This window comes from Odocoileus virginianus, chromosome 16 (genome assembly GCF_023699985.2).
Source record: "Odocoileus virginianus isolate 20LAN1187 ecotype Illinois chromosome 16, Ovbor_1.2, whole genome shotgun sequence".
NCBI classification, from domain to species: Eukaryota; Metazoa; Chordata; class Mammalia; order Artiodactyla; family Cervidae; genus Odocoileus; species Odocoileus virginianus.
The window spans coordinates 1,078,341-1,099,839 of record NC_069689.1 but is presented as its reverse complement, the minus strand read 5'-3'; the positions used below and the strand labels follow the sequence as shown (position 1 = coordinate 1,099,839).

At 47.0% G+C, this 21,499-nt stretch overlaps 1 protein-coding gene and 1 pseudogene across 3 annotated transcripts in view; both read right to left on the bottom strand.

Annotated features, from left to right (window-relative positions):
• PPCDC (phosphopantothenoylcysteine decarboxylase) overlaps positions 1–21,499 on the bottom strand; it is a 57,455-nt gene that overhangs the window by 9,563 nt on the left and 26,393 nt on the right. The gene's annotated exons all lie outside the window — the stretch shown is intronic.
• On the bottom strand, positions 99–3,287 carry LOC110124889 (14-3-3 protein epsilon pseudogene; annotated as a pseudogene).

Sequence of the window (21,499 nt, the reverse complement as noted above, 5' to 3'; positions counted from 1 at the left end):
CCCAGGTCTCCTGCAGACCAATTCTTTACCATCTGAGCCACCAGGGAAGCCGGTGTGTGTGTGTGTGTGTGTGTGTGTGTGTGTGTAATTTTATTTATATATTTAAATATATATTTGTATTTTTATATACTGACATGGATTTACTTTTATGTTAAAAATCTCATGAGACACATGCACTGCCGTATGTAAAACAGACAGCTAGTGGGCAGCCACTATACTGCATAGGGAGCTGGGCTTGGTGCTCTGTGATGACCTAGAGCAGTAGGATAGGGGGTAGAGATTAACTGCTTTACAATGCTGTGTTCATTTCTGCTGTATAACAAAGTAAATCAGCTCCAATAAAAACTTTTTAAAAATTTATGATATTATTGTTAGCTTTAAGTTGTCTTTTTTTAAATTAATTGGTTAATTTATTGACCATGTGAGCATGGAGTCTTAGTTCTCTGACCAGGGATTGAATCTTGGCCATTGGCAAGTGAGAACGTGGAGTCCTAACTATGGGACTGCCAGGGAATTTCCTATTGTTATTTTAGTAAATATTCATTTATAATTATATCCATTTTAATCTTTTGCCATGCCTTTATTCCTTCCTGCAGTTCACTCAGGGATCATTTTCCTTCATCCTGAAGAATTCCCATAAAAATTTCCTGTATTGCCAATGTGTACTAGTGACAAACCAATTTCTTTGAATTTTTGTCCACTTGACAAAATTTTGAACACATTTATTTTCCCTTCATTTCTGAAGGATATTTTTCTGGGCATAGAATTCTAGATTGGTAGGGTTTTTTCTTTAGCACTTTAAAGATGTCATTTCATTGTCTTCTGACTTCCATAGTTAGCCATCAACTGTACTATTAACTGGTTACTAACTCTCTCTCTTTAAAAATATGATCACTTTAACAAAGAGCTAATGTGCCTCAGTGAGGACCCAGTGCAGCCAAAAACAAATTAATTTTTAAAAATATGGTTGTTTTTAAGATTTTTGATGGGCCTAGGTATAGTTTTCTTTATACTTATAATATTTGGAGTTTGTTTTATTTAGGTTTAGCTTTGTTTGTTTTATTTAAAATTAGGTTTGTTTTATTTGGGTTTCTTTTATTTCAGTTTAATGTTAATCCATGCTGTGTTTCAGTAAGAACAATACAGATTCTGTATCTATGGCTCAAGTCATATATCCAATAGTACAAATTAGTTTTAAGTTACGCATACTGAATAAAGAAGCTGAGGGAGCAAAGGAGGGAAGGGTTGGGACCCAGTGGGAGAAGGAAGGAGAAGAAACAAAGAACTGAACATGCATTCTGGCTTCTCCATAACACCTTCAGTGCTAACCTGCTTCAGAGGAAGAGTAAAAGTAGGCAAGAATGAGCAGCCACAATTGTTAAACTGTTACCAGCATCATGCTTTTCAACATTTCAACAGAAACACTTTTTAATAGCAAAACCATTACAAAAAACTCCCCAAACAACCTTTAACCACCTCAAGCTAAGATCCAATTAATTTTAAACATTGGTTTAGAATTCAATTTAAAGAATTAGAAAAAGGGAAAATGATACTACATACACCTCAGTAGTGTGATTAACCTTTCTGTTAGATGCTTGCATCACATAAAATTCTAATAGCTTTTGAATGTAATTTCCATTGCTAACGGTGATCTTGCGGCATCTGTAGGAGACAATACAGTAATGCTGAAAAAGCCTCTATGCAGTCCTGTTAGTGTTCTTAAAGATCCTAAAAGCTGGGACCAGTAAAATCCACAGAAATTCACTCCTGCCTTTAAGAACTTCAGAAAACCATTAAAAACAAACAAACAAACAAACAAACAAACAAACCCCAACAGGGCATGAGCTAAAGTCTGAGGCCATATGTAAAAGTCAGATTTGGTGGTTCTTAGTAACAATGGGGGAATTTCCAAGATGGGTAGGATGGGAATGTCTGGGGTGGTCAGAGATGGTTTCTCGTGTTGGCTTTTAAGTGTCACTGATTATCATCTTCCACATCCTGCAGTGCTGCTTTATTCGCTCTTCACCATCACCCTGCATGTCTGAAGTCCATAGTGTCAGATTATCACTAACAACTGTGTGATAGATGTAGCGTCCTGATAGCTTTCCTCACTCAGTGTGGCCAGTTCTGCAACTGCATCATTAAAAGCTGCTTTTGTCAGCCTGCAGGTATGCTCAGGGGAATTAAGAATTTCATAGTAGAATATGGAAAAACTGAGAGCAAGACCTAAGTGATTGGGATGTGTCGATGCAAGTTCTGTCATTGCAACAGCACTAGCAGCTTTATAAGCCATCAAGCTGTTCGCCACAGCCTCCTTCCTGTCATTTCTTGTGGCAAATTCAGCCAGATACCTGTGGTAGTCTCCTTTCATTTTATAATAGAAGAGCTGGGACTCAGCCAATGTTAGGGGCTGGAATGAGGTGTTTGTCCAGTACACCCAGAATGTCACAACAGATTAACTGTAGCTCAGTCTCAACCATTTGCCGATATTCCCAAATCATTTTTAGTCTGCCTTCTCCTCCCTTGTTTTCTTCTTTGTCGCTGGTAATTCTCCAGGAAGCTCTTCTAGTTCTAATCAAATTTTTATATGCACAGATAAGAGGTTTCTTCCTTCAACTGTCAACTCCACATCCATCCCTGCTACTTTCTTCACTGATTTCACCATTTCATCGCATTGCTCAGCCTACCCAGCCAGCTTCGCCTGGTACACCAGATTGTGAAGGATGAAAGCAGATAGTGTCTCCCACTCTCAGCCTCTCACTCCGCATTTGAGCAACAAAAATGGCAGTGTCTCAACCCTCATTGATATTCATGAATCTGTGGCTTGATGCCTTTCATCATATTTAGGAAATTCTCAGTCATTATTTATTCAAATATTTGAGCATGTCCTACATATCTCTTATGCTCAGCTCTGCTTATTTCTCAATTCTTTTTCACCGTGTTTCAACCCAGATAATATCTATTGACTGGTCACTAATCTTGTCTTCTGCTGTATACAGTGTCCTGTTAGACCCATTCAGTGAGTTCTTAATTTCAGATATTTTGCAATCTAAAACACCAATTTTTTTCATTCTTATAGATTCAAGTTTTCTCTTTAAATACTCAAGCTTTCACTCATTTTGTCCATCTTTTGCTCTATTCTGTTTAACATATTATCCTTACTCATTTTAAACCCTTTTTTTTGAGATGTCACCTCCTGTTTGGTCTAGCTCGCTGCATCTCAGTTTGGAAAATGGCCTCAGGAAGAAAGTTGGTTAAATATGGGGCTCACTTTGAGTGTCCTCCATCTGTCAAAGATCATAACCCTGTTTTGCCTGATGTCTAGTCCCTGCAAACTATTGTTGTTTATACTGCTGTGAGGAAGAGAAAAGTTGAACATATGGCATGGGGGTTGGGATGGGGGCTGTGTAAGAGAAGTGGAGAGACCTTGAAGGATCAGGAGGTGCCATAGAATTATCCACCAAGCCCTGCTGTCCTGACTCCATAGTGCACTGAATCCAGTACCATTCTCCAGCCCCAGGGCACACACAGCAGGGAGAGCAGAGGGGCAAGGAAGTGGCGGGAGCCTGGAATCCAAGTCTTATGGCTCCCAATGGGCCACAGGGGTCTCTGCAAATGACTGGAAGAGGGAACAGGGAAGCAAGAACAGTCTTTGGGCCTAAGTTTCTCAGCCAGAGGGCCATGTGGAAGACCCTAGGAGGAGGATAGGGCAGCTTTCTTAGAACTACCATCCAACCACAGGAAGCCAGTATTCCATGTCTACCCAGAGCACTAGGGCCCTCACTACTGTCTTCATTTATTTGCATTTTTTTGCATGTCATTTGTCATTTGCATAGGGTCTCATTTTATGTCAAATTCACAGTCTCTGCTTATTCCTCCCTATTTGGGTATAGGTAAAAGTGGACCTTCAGCTAAATCCCCCTTGGGGAATTTTATTTTAACTCTTAGTATACCACCAAGGTCATTCAGACTGAATTTTAATTTTTAAGCTCCTTTTCTGAGCAGCTTTAACTATTAATAAGAATTGATTATTTTATGACTTTTATCCTTTTACAGGGGTCTTCCAAAAACCAAAGAGAGATTTCAATTATTTTTTAATAGAATAAAGCTTGTTCTCCCTTACAATTACCAAAACAATCCACTGGATTCTTTATAAGTCCAAAATATATCAATTACTGTATTGATCCATTGGATCCTTTGTAAATTCAAAATATATCCTAGGTCTTAAAACATTTTGCTATTTCATCCTCTTAGGAAGTATTTTTCATCATCACTCATTATATTCTCAATCATGCTTTTTAAAAACAGACTAAAGTAATAAGAAAACAAGAGAATGATGGAATTGCCTGGAAGGCAATTCAATGGTGATATGAATCATTGCTATTCTACCATCTTTCAGTTTTCTTATTGCTCTGTCTGAAGCATTAGGTATCTTTCAAGAAGGTATAAACAAGTCGGTCTGGACACATTATCTTTGTTCATTTGTTTGTTTTAGCTTTCATCACACAAGATGAGAGTTCAGAATATTTCATTTTCCTACAAAGAAGAAAGAGAAAAAACCAGACATTTCACAGTTACCGAGGTATCAGTACATGAATGCAGTGTGAAGCAGCCTCTCTAGACCACAGTGATGATGGTACATGTGAGCTCAGTTGCTCAGTCATGTCAGGTTCCTCTGTCCATGGGATTTTCCAGGCAAGAACGTTGGAGTGGGTTGCCATTTCCTTTTCCAGGAGATCTTCCCAACCCGGGGATCAAACCCAAGTCTCCTGTGGCTCCTGAATTGTCAGGCAGATTCTTAACCACTGAACCACTTGGGAAGCCTAAAGATGATGGTAAATTTATATATAAGCAAAGTTGAAGTCTTTGAATCTTCAGATATCTTAGAAGAATTTTCTTGAATTCAAGAATTGCCCCCATTCCCCCAGAGAGTGGGGAGCTGGAGACTAGAGATAAATGGTTCTTTTTCAGGGTCACTCTGTTCTTGGTGTGTCCTGTTTCACAGAAATGTGTGACTCAGCCTGCCTTTATCATGGCATATGGTAGGTGCTGCCCTGCAAGCTGGAACAGGGCTGGCCCTAGGAGTAAGGAGGCTGTCCAAATCCCTGCTCCTGAGACCTGGCACTCGCCCAGCTCATCTGCCACCCTTCCTTGGGCCTTGGGGCTCTTGAAGCTGTGGTTTTCCTCTGGGTGGTGACTCAGTGCCCAAGGCCTGCCCTGCATATGAACCTCCCCTTCCCTGGGCCTCACTGACCGCCCTGAACCAGAGGCAGCTGTGGTTTCCCCTAAAACAGCAACCACAAACTGCCAAGTGCACCCCACCTACCCTCCACTACCCACTCCACCCCTCAGGGCCCTAGACCCAACCTTGGGGTGTCAAAGGAGAGAGAAGAGAAGGGAGGCTGCAGCCTTCCATGAGATGAGCTTGGGGTTTATGACGAGCTTTGCCTTTTATAGCATGAGTGTCAAAGATATATCCATTTCATAGATGGGGAGAATAAGGCCAAATGTTTCAGGGGCTTCTTTCAAATTAATCTATTCATTCCTTCAGCTAGCATTCCTCAAAAGCCCACAAGAACACAGGGCAGTAGACGCTGAGATGTGATGCCCACATTTCCCTTCAGGGAAGGACTTGGGGTCGGGGGCCCAGGGCACAAGGACTGTAGCTATCAGCCCGTCCAGGGATTGCTTCAGCTGCAGATACTTGCTTTACCCTGGGCCATGCCCTTCTCTGGGCGATCTGTATCCAAAGACTGATCTAGCTGGGGTGCAAAGGCCCAGCTACTTCAGCTCACTGTGGGACTGTGCGGGGCCGCTCCACGCCAAGTCCCAGTGAGGAGCCCGGGCTGGGTGGGGCCTGCAGAACAGCTCAGCTTCTCCCTCTGCCCCTCGCTGCCTCTTCCCCTCCCTTCTACACTCAATCTCCAGAGCGCTCCCTGAAGAGCATCCAGCATGCTATACTTTGAGCCAGTCTGCTTCCCGGAGAACCCACCCTGCAATACTTGGCTTTCAAAGAGCTGCCAGCCCAGTGGCAGAGAGACAAGTAAGCAATGAAAGTGCAGGAAGGCCAGCCCCAGGGGGATGCAGCCAGGAGAGGCCCCGAAACAGGCTTCGGTGCGCAGGCAGGCAGGATCCGGGAGGCCCGGGCTAAGAGCACTGAGGCAAGAGCCTAAGCGCCTCTCACCACCTGAAAGCGGCAGCGCAGACCCTTGGTTTGGAGGGACACCTACCTCCCGTGATTTCCTCTGACCTAATCTGTTCCTGGAAGAAACACCCCCCGAGGGGGCCCTCTCCCAACTGTCTTCCTCAAATACACACTCTAACTGTGGGTCCAGGTGCCTCTTATGTCTCCAGGGCCTGGTGGCCAGCCAGAGGCAGCTGCAGAGCTCTGGGGCTGCTCATGGGAGCTGTTCTGCATCTTGAGGGCTCAGAAAGGACAGCAGACCTTTAGGTCAAGCAAAGGAACCCTAGGATTGTGAGGAACACAACTTGGTTTCAATCCCACAAAGAGAAACATGGCCAAGAGAGCAAGCAAGCTCCCCTCACTGTGGGCACATTCCCACAGTATGGTCCAGCTTGCATCTTGCCATGCATCTGGTGATGTGAAACTGTGACCCTATGTCCCCTCCAACCAGAGGTCCCAGAGCTGACAATTCAGATCATCAGGAAGGTCTTTCTTCCCTGGAGACTTTCCTCTGTCTCCCCAGGGCCTTCTTCAAGAGTCCTATTCTGGCTTCAGGGGCTGTGGAATCTGTGCCATCTGCCCAAGGCTGATCCTCAGCATAAAGAATCCACCCTTTGGGGCCCTAATCTGATCCCAAGTCATTGTGGGATCTTGGGAACATTCCTCTGCCAGGGACCTCATTTTTCCATCTGTCTGACACAGGGGCAGGAGAGGAAGTCTTTCAGCTTCCTGACTGCCCTGACATTTGTGACCCAGTAGTAAATCAAGTTTATCAAAACCATGATCCTGTGCCTGCCCTCCACCCATCCCCTTTGTCTCCCCACCCACCCTCCAACTTTCCCATGCCCAGCATCTGCCACTGCCCCTTTCCTGACCTTTCACCTCTCCTGGGACTGATAAGAGATGAGAGGGTTTGAAGTCAGCCTTGCTTCCCATCTGACCATAGAGGATGCTCAGAGGAGGTGCTGGTCACTACGTGTAGAGAAGCAGCTACAACAAACCAGTGTTCTGGGAACTCCTGGAAATCATGTTGAGAAATGCTTCCCTGGTAATGGATTGGATTGAAGAGTCCAGGGTGGGAAACAGCCAGTTCAAGGCTGTACTTGAACACATGGATTTGAGACATTATTCCCTTGCAGCAGAGAAGTCAGAAAAAGTGCTGTTCATGCCAGACTCCCTTGTTGTGAGCAAGGATGACTCATCACAGACAATCTCTGCTCACAGTATACCATGGGCCCCACCATCCCCCACAAGGAGGACCAGTGGGAGGGGACAGAGATGTACTGGGCACAGGCGGTGGCTTTGAATCTAGTCCAGGATGAAGGGAAACCATACCAGAGAGTTTAGCCAGGCCACAGCTGCACCAACTCTGCCCCTTAGACAGCACTGGAGAGGAGTGGAACCCAGCCATCCATTCTTCTCGGCCAAGCCCAACTTAGGTTTGGTTGTGAACGTTACTAAGGGAGTTAGTGGCCAGCGATGGGGGCTCAGTCTGCAACCAGCACCAGGGATCAGTCTACAACCAAGGCCAGTGCTCAGAGTGCCGTCAGAATGAGAACCGAGCCTTGATGACATCAAGGGCGCTCACATTAATCTCCCTCCAGGTGGGGCTCAGAGCCAGGTAAGTTGTGGGAAGTTTGGGGTGGAGGGGAGGGTCTCTGTTTTCCTGTGTACAACATGGGGATATTTATTTCTGTCCTGCCTGATAACCACAATCTAACCATAGGCCAACTTCATGCTTTATGAAACACCATCCCTTTTGACCCTCACAAGAGCCCTTATCAATACCTGCCTTGCAGGGTGAGGATGCACTTTATGAGATGCTGAAAAGATGGGTGGGGTTGTTTGCTCAGGTTTTTTCTTTGCATAGATTATTAATCTTTTTTTTTTTTTTTTTTTTGCTGTATCAGGCCTTAGTTGCAGCTGTGGCATGTGGGATCTTTCCTTGCAGCATGCAGGCTCTCCAGCACGAGGGCTCAGTAGTTGTGATGCATGAGCTTACTTCCCCGACTGGGGATTGAACCAAGTTCCCTGCATTGGAAGGCAGATTCTTAACCACTGGACCACCAGGGAAGTTCCCCAATTGCTGTTTTAAAAGGAGAATTCAGAGGATGGGAGCATCTCAAAAGGGAAGGCCCTTACTGTTATCATGGTTTCTTTTCATCTGTCTTTCAGTTAATTTTTATCTTCCCAAACTCATGTGCAAAAAATGTTTGCAGAGTCAAACTGTGCTAAAGTGTTAGAACAAAGACAGCACTCTCCTATGTCACTCCATCCTGCTCTTTCGAAGTGACTATTTCAACTCACTCAGTTATTTAGGAGACAAAAATCAGAAGAAGACAAAAATCTCTGCAAGGAGATGAAACCAGTCAATCCTAAAGGAAATCAATCCTGAATATCCACTGGAGGGACTGATGCTGAGGCTGAACCTCCAATACTTTGGCCACCTGATGCAAAGAACTGACTCATTGGAAAAGACTCTGATGCTGGGAAAGACTGAAGGCAGGAGGAGAAGGAGATGACAAAGGACGAGATGGTTGGATGGCATCACTGACTCCAGGACATGAGTTTGAGCAGGCTCCAGGAGATGGTGAAGGACAGGGAAAACCTGAAATGCAACAGTCCATGGGGTCGCAGAAAGTCAGACACGACTGAGCAACTGAAAAACAACAACAAAATTAAGCATTTATTGCTATTATTTCTATCTCAGAGAAGTCCAATTTAGATACTGTCTCTTGGCATCCCTCTCATGACAGATGAGATTCACTTACACTCTTTCCTCTCCTTTTGATGTCATAACACCACATTTCTTGGTTACAGTCACAATCAGTAAATGGTGCTCACTGCTAAGCCAAGTAATATGCTGTCCTTTCCTTTCTTCATAAATACCTGTCCTTGTTTCATAAACTTCTTTTCTTCTTCAGAATTGTTGACTCATTTTTTCATTTTTTTTTCTTTTGACACATCCCACACCCTGCAAAAGTCCCGTAAAATGATTCTCGCTACACATTTTCACTATAATTCCTTATTTTTTTTTTAACTCTGAGACACCCCTCCTGGAGCCCCTGGTTCTCCTGCCTCCATCTGAACTAATAGCTCTAGATCAGCCCCACAGCTATCATCCTGTACTTCTTCCCTTAATGATCTGTTTTTCCTGCATTCTATTTCTTCTTTTTTTCTTCACAACAGAGACCACACCATTTATTTACAAAGGCCAGTGTGGGAGTTGGGCGAGGTAGGGAAGGAAAGCCACACAAACATCCTCTCTGGATTACTTGGGACCCTTGGAGAAAATTCCATTCTTCTTGCCTCCATATTCTCAGTAGTGGGTCCTTATTTCTTCTTTCTTGGTTTATGCCCTTCTGTGGGCTGCAGCACATCCTCTGGTAGCTTCCTGAGGAAATTTGCATGTGAGATAAAATTTTTCAAACCTTGTCTATCTGAAAATATCTACATTCTCTTCTCACACTGTATTGATAACTTGGAAGGGTATATAATTCTCAGTTGAAAATAATTTTCCTTCAGCATCTTTAAGGCATTGCTTTGAGGACTTCCCGCTTCGAATATTGCTATTAAGAGATCTGATGTGGATCTGATTCCTGATCCTTTGTACAAGATCTGGTGTCACTTTCTGGAAGCTTCTACAGTCTGATCCAAAGAAATGAAGTCCCTTTGCAGGAGTGAAACAGAGTAAGGCTCTGTGGGGTTCCGAGGCAAGGAGGACTTCCTGTCTCTCATTTCTTGTAGGCAAGACTCCAGCCTTCATGACCTTCTCTGAGTTCCAAAGGGCAAATTTGTACAGTTGCTAATCAAGGGAGGAGAAGCCAAGAAACCACCTGAAGCCAGATTAAAGGGACCACAGAAACTCTTCAAGATTAGGAGACCTGACCACTTGAGATTAAAGGAGTGCAGGCCCTACACACAGACTAATCTTGTCAAAGATCCCACTTCTGAATCACTGTTATAAAACCCTTCATCAAATCCTCTCAGGTTGGGACACATAGTTTTTCAAAGCAGAAGCTTGGTGTGTCCTCCTTTGCCTGGCAAAGTAATAAAGTTATCCTTCTCTAGTTCACCCAAAATTGTCTCTCAGATTGGATTTGGCATCAGTGTACAGAGAGGCCAAGTTTTTGGTGACCAGAGTAGTATTTGAGGCTAGTCTCTGAAGTTTGTTCTGATCTCAGGAGGGTTTTTGTCAATTAGCTCTTTGCTTCTCTCTACAAACTTCTAGTTGGTCTAATTTTTAGCTAGCTTTTCTCAAAGCACTATCAGACTTAATTTTTTATCACCAAGATCTCCATTGTTTTGAGAGCACCGATGTGCTTGAATTTCTCCACACTCTGTGCAAATAAAGCCAGTTCCCTTGAGGAGAGCATCAGAATTTTTATGGACTTCCTCTGTCTTTGTGTGAAACATCTGTACCTCTGCTCTGAAACTGGTGTCTTGGAGTGATACCCCTGCTTTATAAGGATGCTGGGTTGGGGCAGTAGCCTTTGGTCTTCTAAACTAGCCTCTCCTAGAATGCAATCTCCACTCTATAAGTGAGAGAGTCAAGGTCTCAGTATCATCTGGTTTCCATGTCTAGGGTAGACATTCCACCTTGAGTTGGAAATTGGTTGAGGAAAAAGGCCCCAGGCTTCTCAGTTACTCTTACCTGGAATACACCTCAACACAGAGGTGAGCGAGATGAGACATGCTGGTGGCCTGCCACTCCCAGGGAGATGCTGCACCTCTCAGCTGGGCACTGGGGATAGAGAGAACCCTGTGTTCTTGACTGGAGCTGCCTAGAGTGGAACTTCTTTCCCAATGACCTGGGAGGGGAGAGGGAAAGCAGGGCTCTAACTCCTTACTGTCACCAAAAGCTCAGCCTCTCTGTACATTGGTGCAAATGTACCAAATCAAATCTCAGAGACATTCCCCTTTTCTGTTGCTTTGGCCTCTCTTACATGTTAAAGACCTCCCTCAAATGTCTGAAAACTAGCTATTGGGCAGCTGACATCCCATCCTGAAGGCATACTTATAGCAACTGGAGATCACTTTCCATGGAGAAGAAAGAGGGCCAACCTCGGAATTGGCCACACCTGGCTCAAAACCCATCTCCACATCTTTTACTCCGATTGGGTAAATCCTCTGTGCATCATCTTCCCTCTTAGTAAAATAAAAATAATAATATACCTGCTGATCATACACAAACAAGTGCTTGGCACACCGTAGGTCCTCAGGAAATGTCCACATCCCAGCCTCCCCCATTCAGGGGCTGATCTAAGACACCTCAGTCCTTATCATCTACACTGACCATTGGCATGCACTTCTCTTCCTTCTCTCTCTCCTTCCCTATTAACAGCATATGCTTGTGATCATGCCTCTACTAACCATGGAGGGACAGCCCATCCCTCATAATAAGATGTTGCCACCATGCTGCCTTAAAGCAAATTTTGGTGTCAGATGGACCTGGGAGTTAACAGATACGATGTAAAGTCAGACTCTGAGCCTTGAGTTAACAGATATGATGTAAAATCAGATTCACCCAGTGTCCCCAAGTGAGACCCCTAAATATTTACTACAATCAAAAAGATAAGAGAAGACAGGAACAGGATGATCTGAGGGACTCAGAACCCACCCAAGAGGAAGACCCTCAGTGACAACCAGCATCTGGACCTCAGAGAAGAGGACCTCAGAGAAGAGGTTCCTCTCTGCCTGGAGCAAAGAGGGAGTGAGTCTTCAAATCTTCCAATAGACTGGAGACACAGTTTTTCAGGACAGCTGTTGAACTTCATGTACCACACCCCATTCCCATATTACCATGCCTCCCACTTCCCTCCAACTCCTTGCTGCGCCCACTTTGCTGCTCAAGCCCAGGCCATGGCTCTATTTCCTAGAGGGCACCATCTCCCAAGGCCTTGAAGCCAGAGGAGACAGGGATAGACTCCCTCAGGCTAGCAGCAGGGGTCTTGGCCTCTACCTGAGAATCTGTGTGATCTCGCCTCCCTCAGAACATTCTGCACCAGGCATCTGACTTCAGAGGCTCCTGGAGCTGGGCCTGGCCCTCTTCCTTAAGCTGTCTGATCCTGCCATGGTGGGTGCTCAAGCCTGAAGCTCCAGGGCCCAGGATGAGAGCTTGGCCAGCCCCATGCCATAGCCAGGGCTCTCTAGAAAGGGCATTCCATACACGGAATTCTACACAGCTGAACCTTCTGCTGGGAATGTGTGCCTCCAGGCCTACACACATCACACTGGGGTGGCCGGTCACCTGAGCAGAACCAGCACATTTGGTGCTCAGGGCTTTTCTTGCACTCCCGTGACCCCATCGTTCACCTGTCGCCTCTCCCACATTTCTGAGGGGCAACTGAGCATATATGCAGAGACACACCTGGGAAACTCGACACCCCTCCATCTAATGGGCCTCAAGGGGCACCTCCAACAGGCCTCACACTGTGCTAGGTCAGGCAGGGAGAAAAACAAACAGCTCCCAGAATGCTTCCCCCTCCTGCAGCTAGCTGGGATAAAAGGCAACAGCTGCCAAGTGTCCAATAATAAAGCTGTGGGAGTCTAGGGGATCAAGCCGTTTTAAAAGGATGGACCTGAAAGTGTTCTCTTGCTTGATCTGGGTGGCATATTATATGCTCTAATTCAATTTAAAAAACTGTGACTGGTCCTAGCCCCTCAAACTCAGCAGAGACTAGACCAGCCAAGTGGAGAGTAGAAGACAGGTGAGAGAACCGTTGACAGGGCCAGGTCTGGAGGCTGCGGATGGCAGTGGGAAGTTGCAGTGGACGTGGGTTGGAGCCCTTGTCAGGAAAAAGGGCAAAGTCTGGGGACTACACAGTGTCAGACAGAGGGGATCAAGAGTGAGAGTTCTGAGGTATGAGGGCCAGGGAAGCCTCTCTTTAGGGAGGTCAGGGTGCTCTGGGAAGTCCTGCTGCCCACACAGGTGATGGGGACGGGGGGCAGTGGTTTGTTGGCTTCTCCTAGGTTCTGATTGAGTGGAGACTCCATGATGGGAAGCTGGAAGGTCCAGGGCACTAGACAATATTCAGCATTCTGAAAAAGGTGACTTCAGATAGTCCAGCAGCAGCCAGTTCACAGGTCCAAGACCTCCACCATTTCCAATGCCTGGTTTCCCCAAAGCAGTCTAAGCAGAACCGCAGAACAAACCTAGAGCCTGGCCCAGGCTAGGCAGGGTCAGCCTCACCACCTGTGTGGCCTAAAACCCTGTGTTTGCTGGACATGTGTGGTGGAAAGGTGAACACTACATGCTCCGTCAATGTGAGGGCTGAATCTAGACCACCCGTGAGGCTAGGAAGGAGTCCTCTCCACATCTCTGGTCCTCCGGCACCTGCTCCCAGCATAAGAGGCTCACTACCTCATATTTTTCATTCCATTTTCATAATTCCTAAGTTCCAGGATGTTTTTCTCTCTATGGGGCTGGACTCTGCCTCTAGGAGATTCCTCAGAGGTCTAGGATATACCGGTCTCCCCAGGCTTCTCCTCCCTGTCCATCTGGTCTGGTACAGTGTGCTGGCTCTTCTGTGGCTATTAGGTGTTGGGGGCCCTGAAAGGATCCTAGCCCTTCAGGTAGTCTCAGTCAGAAGGAGGACTAATCTCCTCCTTTGACCTGCATGCCATGCCACTATTAATACAGCCCAAACTTTGGGGGAAGCGAAGTGCGTTGTTGTATGTTCACTTCAGCTCATGAGAAAGAAAGTTCTCATTTCATAGGCACGTGCCTTGGTTTCCCACAGCCAACTGCTATTGGCCCCAGGCCCTGTCCCTTTGGGCCTCTGCTCACCTTACTCCCTTCCACCCACTACCACCAGTTTGTTCTTTGGTGAGTCACTTCACCTCCGCCAGCTTCAGTTTACTCACCACTAAGACGGGGATGGTAGCAGTGCGCACCTCACAGGATGACGGATGAAGTACAAGTCTTGTGTGCAAAGGGCCTAGCACCAGGCCTCAGCACAGGTGAGTCTCCTCCCCCGGAAGTTGGTGAGAGGGGCGTGTTCACAGCCCAAGACTTCCAACAGGCAGGTTCTTATCACCAGATGGGGCTTCTTGGCTGCAGGCAGAGCCGTCAGGGCGGGGAAGAGGTCTGGCTCTTACTGCAGGATTCCTTTGGGAATTCTCCAGTCTAGTCTAGTCCAGGACTATCTTTGCTCTCTGATGACCTCAGAGCCCCTTCATCGTCATTCCTCTTTCAGAGCCACAAGGAAAAGTCATACTTTACTGTCTGCACTTTCTAACCAAGTGAGCAAGGCTCTGAGGCTCAGCTGCAAGGGGCATCCTCCCCAATCTGGTCCTGGTGGCTGCCTCTCCCAGCGGGCTCAGGCGCTGCCTCTTGAGTGCTGCGGACAGGGGTCCAAGTCCTTGCTCTCCCTGTGCCTTGGTCAGCCTGCTCTATTAGAAAAGGCTTCCTTTTCCTCGTACCCCTCTTCCCTTGGAACTACCATCAGGGATGAATAAATGGAGAAAACCTGACACGATCCGAGAAAACCTTCTAGACCTCTTACTTTTGCCAGGTGAGCTTTGTCTGCTTCCTTGTGAGATGTGAGACTGTTGGTCAAGGCTATATCTGGGCAGAAGCGAAGCAGGGGTTAGCCCCAGGCCACCAGAAAAACCCATCCTGTTCTCAAGGGGCTGGTACTTGAGGCAACAGTGAAAACCCCTGAAGAATCTTCAGGACACATTTAAAGCCACAAGTTGCACAATCCAGTACCTGAGCTTTCTAACTATTTCAAGGGCCAGTACTGGCCCCACCCACACCGGTAAGCCCCTCCCACCGACTCTGGCCTACGTGGACCCTTCCTCCTCAGACTAAACCGGTTAGCTTTGGGCTTTACAGAATCTGGGTCAGGTGTGCCTCTGGCCCCAGGCCTTTGTACACACTGCACCCCAATCTTGCCATCCCTACTCTTCGCTAATGCCCACACCCTTAGAATTCAGCCCAGGTGGAACCTCCTCTGGGTTTCCCAGGTGGCCCAGATGGTAAAGAACCTGCCTGAAATGCAGGTTCAATTCCTGGGTTTGGGAAAATACCCTGGAGGAGGGCATGGCAACCCACTCCAGCATTCTTGCCTGGAGAATCCCATGGACAGAGAAGCCTGGTGGGCTACACAGTCCATGGTGTTGCAGAGTCGAACACAACTGAGATACTAACACTTTGGGAACTTCCTCTGAGGTCCTTCCTCACTCCTCAGACCACCCCTGCAGGCTGGGTGGAGGGTTCTGCTGGGCTCCCCTGGCACCCTAGGCCTACTTACCTCCATCCCTTCCTCCCTCCCTGTTCCTTGATGATAGGGCTGGGCCTTTGGTCCAGGACAGTGTGAGGAACACAGAATTTGAGAAATGAATGAATATGGGGAGGTTGTGCATGTAGGAGAGGAAGGTGGATGTAAACTCTCTGCACTTTCCACTCACTTTACCTGTAAACTTAAAACTGCTCTAAAAAATGAAGTCTTAATTTTTTTTTTAAAGATTTTTTATGAACGAAGAAATATGATCAGCCCTTGATTATGCAACATTAACTTGCAGAGGCCACAGGCTACTGTACTTGAGGGAAGTACCCCAGGTCGACTCGTCATCCCTGAGGGCAGGGACTTCTCTTCCCTTATCAGCCCTGCCAGCCCAGATCTGAGAGCACACAGGTGGTGTGCTCTGACTGGCGGGATGACCAGTGTCCAATTCCCTGCCCATCCACCTGTGATGCAATGAGTTAAGGAGCCTGCAAAGGTCATCTGAGGTTTGGACGGGCCCTCCATTGTCTGTTATGGCTGCTGATCCATTCCTGGAATGTCAGACTGGCTGGAGAACAGAGCAGGAACTAACCCCAAGGCTCACAAACCCTCCACATGTGCGTGACCTTTCAGGCTTTCTGCCCCTGACCTAGAGTATTTCTACATCCCAAACCCTCACAGTCTCTCCAGGAGCCCCAGAGGGACTAAGCTGGAAGGAAAAGGGGTCGACAGACCAGAGGGGACAGTCCTGACTCCAGGATACCTACCATTCAATTTCTCAGTGTTCCTGTTCACCAGTCATGGACACGAAGCAAGACAACAATGATTTTTTTTTCCCCCTAGAAATTCCAGCCTAGGCCACTGCCCCCTGGAGGTCCAGGCTGCAGAAGCCTTTGGGGCCTCCACCCTGCCCCAGCACCCCACTGTCCCCAGTCAGTGCTCACATGAAGTCCTGAAAGAGGCCACACAGTGGCTGTCACAGGGTCTGTCACACTCCAAGACCCAAGCCCTTTACCTCTGCTTCTCCAGTCGTTCTCTTTCTCTGGTCTTACTCCAAAGGCCCTGAGTCTGGGAGGCAGCGTGACTCACAGCAAGAACCAGGACTTGCAGCCAGCCAGATCTTCCCCACTTAAAAGCTGTGGGACCTTGAGAAAGTGAAGTGATGCTTTTGAGCCTCAGTCTGTTCATCTGTCAAATGGGATAATACACTCTCCCTTATGAATTGCTATGAGGATTACATCATAAATGGTAGCTGTGACTTCACAGGGCGTGGTTTCTGAACAGTACTTCCTTCAGGTGCTCTGTGGTAGGGGGGTCACGCATCCTGGTTTTCCCAGGACAGTCCCACTTGATGCCTATTGTCCTGGCATATTTACTGCCCCTTTTCATTCTCAGAAGAGCCCGCCTTCAACAACAAGATGCATGGTCAGCCTACCTGCACCTCTCTCCATTCTCAGCTCAGCTCCAGCCTATGTGAGCAGCTTTATAACATTCTCCTTTCCCTTCTAAGAGGCCATGGCTTGGTATGCAGTTGGGAGGATTTTTATTTCCTTCTCTCTGAGCTTCAGGTTATTATTATTATTATTTTTAATAAGGATAGCAATGCCTGTCTTGAAGGCTGCTAGAGGATGAAATGAGATAAGGTAAGCAAAGCACGTGTCTGGCACAGGTCAGGCGCTAGATAAACATGAGCACCCTTCTATGGCCTTCCCTCCCTGGTTCCCATCATGCCAGCTTCCCCTCCTCCCCCCACTGTGGGGCTCCAGAGCTCAACTCCGCTACCAAAGAGAGTGGTTTTCAGAAGCTCCCAGTGACATATGAGCCCCCAAGCCCTGATCTCTCCCCAAAATAAGAAATGATCTTCACCTCCACCCCCAAGCTCCCTGCAGGCCCTGAGGAGCATTCCAGCCTCTCCTTCCTGTGTGCATCCACGTGTTTCTATGGGTGGCTTCCAAGCCAATCGTTATAGCCGGAAACCCTTCAGCCCTCATCTACCTTGCCCACACAAACAGAAGGCACCTTTGAACTCTACCCCCCCTACTTTTCCAGGAATCCAGAGGCCCCAAAAGGAGTCTGCGGGGCCTCCAGTCCCAGTGACCTGCTATCTGGGCCAGCAGGCAAATAGTAACCATGTCATTGCAGCAGATAAAGCTGCCATGAGGCCAGCCTGTTACAGCAAGTAACTGGCATGCTCCTAGATCACACCTGGATTAGCAGCTGTCCTCCAAAGACCCGGAAGTTCTCATCTCCCATCTGGCCCTTGCCCTCACAGCCGCCTACTGTGATACCACTGGCATTCCTTTGCTATTAGACAGCTAGCAGCTCTCCTGGCCTGCTCCTTCCCCTTGCCTTGCCCCAGGCAGCACCAAGCCTGCCTCGAATATTATGGAATATTTGGTTCCACCAGGAAGCTCTTGATGTAAACAAACTGTCAGTCACTGGGAGCTGACTCTAGGGCTCTTTGCTCAGAGGCAGTTGCGTGACATTTCGGATTTTCGTGCTGCCCAAGAAACCACAGTGTATGTATAAGGGAAGCTACAGGATGGGAAATGTAAAGAAGCAGCTGCTAAATTGGGACTGAGAAAGGGTATCTGGTGGTGGTGGTGTGTGGTGGAGGGGGTGTTTCCACAGGTCCCAGGGAGGTAAATGCTAATGAGGATGGAAGTTCCATTCTGCAGCCTATTTGCAGGTGGCTTCAGGGAAGAAAGAGAAACTGGCTGGGTGACCCTCACTTTGCCATCTATAAAATGGAATTAAATATACTAGTTGATTCTATTATGAGGCTTTGTGTTTAGAGTTCAATGAACCTCTCAGCAGTATAAGGACCACACAATGCATACACATAACCCAGATACAATCCAGGGCTTCATATGGCTCAATCCTGCAACGTCAACACACCAGAGAAGCACACACTGACAAAGAAATTTAAAGTATTCTGGTGATTTCCAGTGGGAAAAGTGGGAAGGGAAAAGATAGGGACAGGGGATGAGGAGATGCAAACTGAAACTGTAACTCAGACTGGGACTTGGACTCATGGGTCTTTTAACTGAGATCACTCCTCGTCTCAGGACTTAAATTCATGATGTCTCCTCACAGAAAGGATTCAGTGAGAGACAAAGTGATAGGTAAGAAGTATTTAGAGAGAAACACACTCTACAGAGTGTGGGCCATCCCGGAAGGTGAGAGCAGCACCAGGATATAGGGTTTTTTATAGGGGTGGGTAATTTTATAGGCTAATGAGTGGGAGGAATATTCCAGCTATTTGGGGGAAAGGGTAGGAGTTTCCAGGAATTGGGCCACTGCCTACTTTTGACCTTTGTGGTTGGCCTTACAACTGTCATGGCCCCTGTGGCTGTGTCATGTAGCATGCTAATGTGTTACAATGAGCTTACACTGAGGCTCAAGGTCTAGTGGAAGTTGAGTTGTCCACCACCTTGGACCTATTTGGTTCTAATCAGTTTATGTCATATCCTTGGTCTATATTATTCTTTTAAAGGTCGTGCCCTGCCCCCTTCCCTCCTGTTTCAAAACTGTAGTTTGACTCTTTGCGACCCCATGAACTATAGAGTCTGTGGAATTCTCCAGGCCAGAATACTGGAGTGGGTAGCCTTTCCCTTCTCCAGGGGATCTTCCCAACCGAGGGATCAAACCCAGGCCTCTCACATTGCTGGCAGATTCTTTACCAGCTGAGCCACAAGGGAAACTGAAGAATACTGGAGGGGGTAGCCTGTCCCTTCTCCAGCGTATCTTCCTGACCCAGGAATTGAACTGGGGTCTCCTGCATTGCAGGCGGGTTCTTTACCAACTGAGCTATCGGGGAATTACGATGTATAAAATAAATAAGCCACAAGGATGACTGCATAGCACAGAGAATACAGCCATGGTTCCTCCATCAGGGATCGAACCAGCATCCCCTGTGTTGGAACAAGGATTCGTAACCACTGGGTCACCAAGAAGTCCCAAAGCAAAATTCTCTTTAGTGGGTGGGACTGGGGAACCGTTAATAAGTCTTGCACCACCAGGCACACAATTGTAATTAAGTTCTCCTTCCCCCTACTTGCCACAAGGACTGTGGTTTTAACACTTTCTGTGGTGGTGGTTTAGTTGCTCAGTCGTGTCCGACTCTTTCGACCCCATGACCTATAGCCTGCCAGGCTTCTCTGTCCATGGGATTCTCCAGGCAAGAATACTGGAGTGGGTTGCCATTTCCTTCTCCAGGGGATCTTCTCGACCCAGGAACTGAGCCCAGGTCTCCTGCATTGCAGGCAGATTCTTTACCAACTGAACTACAAGGGAAGCCTAACACTTTAGTCTTGCTGATTTTCCCTCACATTGTGACATCGTGAAGGAAATCCCTGCAATCCGCTCAGGGAGCATCAGCCTGAGCACCACTCCCTCCAAAAGGCCATCGCCTGGCTGCTTCTCAATTCTGAATCAATCACTATGTTAAACAGTTTCACTTTTTATTTTCTCCATCACTTGATGTTATAACTGTTTTAAAGCCTTGAGTCTTCTTTCCATAAGACCGTTAGCTCCTTGAGATCAGGGACCTCAAAAACTTATAAGGAGCACCCAGGGATACTCAGAAGTCATCTTCCTCTATTATTAGCTCATGACAAGAAAAACAGACCATTTCTACTCCAAAGGCCTTGATGGAAATCTCCAGATACCCCTGCCAAGTCTTTTGCATCAACTCCCTGCCAAGTCATTTTTAAGAACTTCTTGATAAAGGGCAGAGGGAACCCTTTAAAAAATGTATGTATTTATGGCTTTTGTGGTGGAATAATGTATTCATCTGGCTCAAAACTTAAAATGAAGTCAGCTGCCTACCTTTGTTTCTCAACCACTCAGCTCCCCTGCTGCGAGGCAAACAATGGACTGAATTCTTGTTTTTCAATAGGTATTCTAGCAAATAGATCCTCATTTTCTCTTGTTTTTTGTTTTTTTAATACACAAGTTAACATGCAATATATATTGCTCTCCATCCTGCGTTTTGTTTAATAATGTATCTCAGACATCTTCCAGGTCAAACCTAGAGAGCTTCCTCACTGTGGCTGTGCAATGTTCCCATGCAAGGATGACCCTGATTTATTAAACCAACCAACCTTTTAAAAAATGCACTTGTTTACTTGGCTGCGTCAGGTCTTAGTCGCAGCACGCAGGGTCTTCTGTTGCGGTTCCTGGACTCTCCAGTTGTGGCACACGGGCTCAGCAGTTGCAGCACTCCGGCTTCAGTTGCCCCACGGCATGTGGGATCTCACTTCCCTGACCAGGGACCGATAACCACGTCCCCTGCATTACAAGGCATGTTCTTAACCGCTCGACCACTAGGTAAGCCCCACATTAACCAACCTCAGTTGTTAGATGCGAGAGTGTTTCCAGTCCTTTACTGCCATATGCAATGCTTCCGTAATAGACTTGTTCAGACAAAACGTCACACTGAAATGAGAGTTTTCAGAATTGAGAGGCGCCAGGTGATGCCTTTGGGAGGGAGTGGCACTCAGGCTGGTGCTCCCTGGAGGGCCAGCATACCAAGAACAGGGGCAGAGGGTGGAGACACGCTGCCACGTGCTGATGTGGGCACCTGGATGGGGTCCTGGACTCTGCATGCTGGGGGGGGGGGGTCAGGAGCTGTATAGCGGGGCAGCCTCATGGTGAGCGTGGAGTATGATAAACATCTGCTGCATGCTACATGCAGGACAGACTGGAGACTTGAGAAGCTGGAGCCGGGGAGGAAGCCAGGGGCTAAGTCAGGGAAGCCAGGCTACAGTGAAGGCCTCCGCCACACCCGTGGCTCTGGAAAGAGAGGGGATTTCTAACTGAAATGAGGTTTTTCAACTTACTAGGTTGGTGAGGGCAAGGAAATGGCACCCTCATACTTTGCTGGTAGGAGTGTAAATGAATATAACCTCTTTGGAGATCTTCCCAACCCAGGGATTGAACCCAGTCTCTTGTGTCTCCTGCATTGGCAGGTGGATTCCTTACCACTGTGCCACCTGGGAACCTTGCCTTTGGGCTACTGCTCGGTGGAATTGTTTTTGTGTAGTCAAATTTATCAGTCTTTGCTTTTATGGCTCCTAGGTTG